The sequence below is a fragment of the Triticum urartu genome, unplaced genomic scaffold (assembly GCF_056163025.1).
Source record: "Triticum urartu cultivar PI428250 unplaced genomic scaffold, HENAU_Tu73 scaffold582, whole genome shotgun sequence".
Lineage (NCBI taxonomy): Eukaryota > Viridiplantae > Streptophyta > Magnoliopsida > Poales > Poaceae > Triticum > Triticum urartu.
The window spans coordinates 29,578-33,733 of record NW_028260767.1 but is presented as its reverse complement, the minus strand read 5'-3'; the positions used below and the strand labels follow the sequence as shown (position 1 = coordinate 33,733).

General features: G+C 40.1%; 1 non-coding gene across 1 annotated transcript; it reads right to left on the bottom strand.

Annotated features, from left to right (window-relative positions):
• Window positions 1-1,206: 1,206 nt before the first annotated feature.
• Window positions 1,207-1,278, bottom strand: TRNAR-UCU (transfer RNA arginine (anticodon UCU)). Its single transcript has one exon. It is a non-coding gene; the product is annotated as a tRNA-Arg (tRNA).
• Window positions 1,279-4,156: the final 2,878 nt, after the last annotated feature.

Genomic DNA, 4,156 nt, shown 5'->3' with positions numbered 1-4,156 from the left:
ACAGGGCTTATTGCTATCGATTCGATGATCCCTATAGGGCGCGGTCAGCGAGAGTTAATTATTGGGGACAGACAGACTGGCAAAACAGCAGTAGCCACAGATACAATTCTCAATCAAAAAGGGCAAGGTGTAATATGTGTTTATGTAGCTATCGGTCAAAGAGCATCCTCCGTAGCTCAAGTAGTAACTACTTTCCATGAGGAGGGGGCCATGGAATACACTATTGTAGTAGCTGAAATGGCGGATTCACCTGCTACATTACAATACCTCGCTCCTTATACGGGAGCAGCCCTGGCTGAGTATTTTATGTACCGCGAACGGCATACTTTAATAATTTATGATGATCTCTCCAAACAGGCACAAGCTTATCGCCAAATGTCCCTTCTATTAAGAAGACCTCCCGGACGTGAGGCTTATCCAGGGGATGTTTTTTATTTGCATTCACGCCTTTTAGAAAGAGCCGCTAAATTAAATTCTCTTTTAGGCGAAGGAAGTATGACCGCTTTACCAATAGTTGAGACTCAATCTGGAGACGTTTCCGCCTATATTCCTACTAATGTAATCTCCATTACAGATGGACAAATATTCTTATCTGCGGATCTATTCAATGCCGGAATTCGACCCGCTATTAATGTGGGTATTTCTGTTTCCAGAGTAGGATCCGCGGCTCAAATTAAAGCCATGAAACAAGTAGCTGGCAAATCAAAATTGGAACTAGCGCAATTCGCAGAGTTACAAGCCTTTGCACAATTCGCCTCTGCTCTCGATAAAACAAGTCAGAATCAATTGGCAAGGGGTCGACGATTAAGGGAATTGCTTAAACAATCCCAGGCAAATCCTCTCCCAGTGGAAGAGCAGATAGCTACTATTTATACCGGAACAAGAGGATATCTTGATTCGTTAGAAATTGAACAGGTAAATAAATTTCTGGATGAGTTACGTAAACATCTAAAAGATACTAAACCTCAATTCCAAGAAATTATATCTTCTAGCAAGACATTCACCGAGCAAGCGGAAATCCTTTTGAAGGAAGCTATTCAGGAACAGCTGGAACGGTTTTCTCTTCAGTAACAAATAAATTTTGCATGTCTACTCTTGTTAGTAGAATAGGAATCGTTGAGAAAGCTTTTTCATTTGAATCATGCAAAAAAGTTTTCTTTGTTTTTAGTTTAGTATAGTTATTTAAAGAATAGATAGAAATAAGATTGCGTCCAATAGGATTTGAACCTATACCAAAGGTTTAGAAGACCTCTGTCCTATCCATTAGACAATGGACGCTTTTCTTTCATATTTTATTCTTTCTTTTATTTTTTTGCTTCTTCCGAGAAAAAACTGTTAGACCAAAACTCTTTTAGGAAATCAAAAAATCCAGATACAAATGCATGATGTATATATTATATCATGCATATATCATAAAGAAGGAGTATGGAGGCGGTAGTGGGAATCGAACCCGCAACCCCAAGGTTATGAGCCTTATGAGCTACCAAACTGCTCTATACTCTTAAACTAAAGAGGGGTAACTAGTGGATAAAAGAGGGTTGGATACGCCCCTCTACCAATATCTATACAAATAGAATAGTCCATTTATACAGAATGGTAAAGAGGGCTCCTCTATGATTATCAATTCCAGAAATCCATACAAATACGAAAGGGTATTTTATCCTTACCAACTGGATCTTGTTGCACCCGGTAACAAACATTCATAAACCATTTCTCGAAGTACGTGTCCGGATAGCCCAAAATGTCGATAGTTAGCTCTAGGTCTTCCGGTCAAAAAACAACGTCGATGAAGGCGTGTAGGTGCACTATTACGCGGTAGGGATTGCAATTTTTCTCGCATTTTCGTTTTTTCACTCAAACTCAAGGGAGAAACTTTGCTTCTTATCTTTTTTTTTAAAGATTGACGAATCAAATGATATTTCTGTTCTAATTTCTGCCGCTTCTTCTCCCTCTGAATCAAACTTTTTTTTGCCATAATGTGTCGTTGCTATTATTACCAAGTATACGGTTCTAATCCTAGATGGAAAAATAAATAGAAAAAGAAATCTAAAAAGGCAGATCCTCCCTCTCTATCAAGAGTAATGAACTAGGTGCTGATACAGTACAAAAAAACAAACTAAATTAACCAAACTTGCCTGATGTTGAGGCAATCAAGAAAGCTGCATAAGTGAATATATAACCCACGGAAAAGTGAGCTAATCCAACCAATCTTGCTTGCACAATGGAAAGAGCCACGGGCTTATCTCTCCAGCGAATTAAATTAGCTAAAGGTGTGCGTTCATGAGCCCATGCTAAAGTCTCAATTAATTCCTGCCAATACCCCCGCCAGGAAATTAAGAACATAAATCCAGTAGCCCAAACAAGATGTCCAAATAAGAACATCCACGCCCATACCGATAAACTATTCATCCCAAAAGGATTATATCCATTGATAAGTTGTGAAGAGTTTAACCATAGGTAATCTCTTAACCATCCCATCAAATAAGTGGAGGATTCATTAAATTGTGAAACGTTGCCCTGCCATAATGTGATATGTTTCCAATGCCAATAAAAAGTAACCCACCCAATGGTATTTAACATCCAGAAAACTGCCAAATAAAATGCGTCCCAAGCAGAAATATCACAAGTACCGCCGCGCCCTGGGCCGTCACAAGGAAAACTATATCCAAAATCCTTTTTATCTGGCATTAATTTGGAACCGCGTGCATCTAAAGCGCCCTTTACTAAAATCAATGTAGTTGTATGCAAACCTAGAGCAATAGCATGATGAACCAAGAAATCCCCAGGTCCTATTGTTAAGAAAAGCGAATTACTATTCTCATTAACAGCATTCAACCATCCGGGCAACCATAGGCTTCGACCCGCATTGAAAGCGGGGCCATTCGTTGAAGATAAGAGTATATCGAACCCATATGTCGTCTTGCCATGAGCAGATTGTATCCATTGGGCAAATATAGGTTCGATCAAGATTTGCTTTTCTGGAGTACCAAAAGCAAGCATGACGTCGTTATGAACATAAAGGCCCAAGGTATGGAATCCTAGAAAGAGGCTAGCCCAACTTAAATGAGATATGATAGCTTCTTTATGGTCTAACATTCTTGCCAATACATTATCCTCATTCTGTTCCGGATTGTAATCCCTAATGAAAAAAATAGCTCCATGAGCAAAAGCCCCTGTCATGATGAACCCTGCAATATATTGGTGATGAGTATATAAAGCAGCTTGAGTAGTAAAGTCTTGTGCTATGAATGCATAAGGAGGTAAAGAGTACATATGTTGAGCTACTAAGGAAGTAATAACCCCTAAAGAAGCTAGAGCAAGACCTAACTGAAAATGAATCGAATTGTTGATTGTGTCATAAAGGCCCTTATGCCCACGCCCTAATCGACCCCCCGGAGGAGTATGCGCTTCTAAAAGATCTTTAATACTGTGCCCAATTCCGAAGTTAGTTCGATACATGTGACCGGCAATGAGAAAAATAAATGCAATAGCTAAATGATGGTGAGCCATATCGGTCAGCCACAAACTTTGTGTTTGTGGATGGAATCCCCCAAGAAGAGTTAGAATGGCAGTTCCCGCTCCTTGAGCGGTACCAAATAAATGATTACTCGAATCAGGGTTTTGGGCATAAAGATTCCATTGACCCGTCAAAAGGGGTCCCAACCCCTGGGGATAGGGTAATACATCTAAGAAATTATTCCATCGAACGTACTCCCCCCTGGATGCGGGAATAGCAACATGAACTAAATGTCCTGTCCAAGCCAAAGAACTTACCCCGAAAAGTCCTGACAAATGATGATTGAGACGAGATTCCGCGTTTTTGAACCACGAAAGGCTTGGTTTCCATTTGGGTTGTAGATGTAACCAACCCGCTATTAAGGACAGCGTAGAAAGAAATAATAGAAAAAGAGCTCCAGTATAAAGATCCTCATTGGTGCGTAATCCTATTGTATACCACCACTGATAAACTCCAGAATAAGCAATATTCACTGGACCAGCAGCACCTCCTCGAGTAAAGGCTTCCACAGCGGGTTGACCAAAATGAGGATCCCAAATCGCATGAGCAATAGGTCTTACGTGTAAAGGATCCTGTATCCATGATTCAAAATTTCCTTGCCAAGCTACATGAAACAGATTTCCGGACGTCCATAGAAAG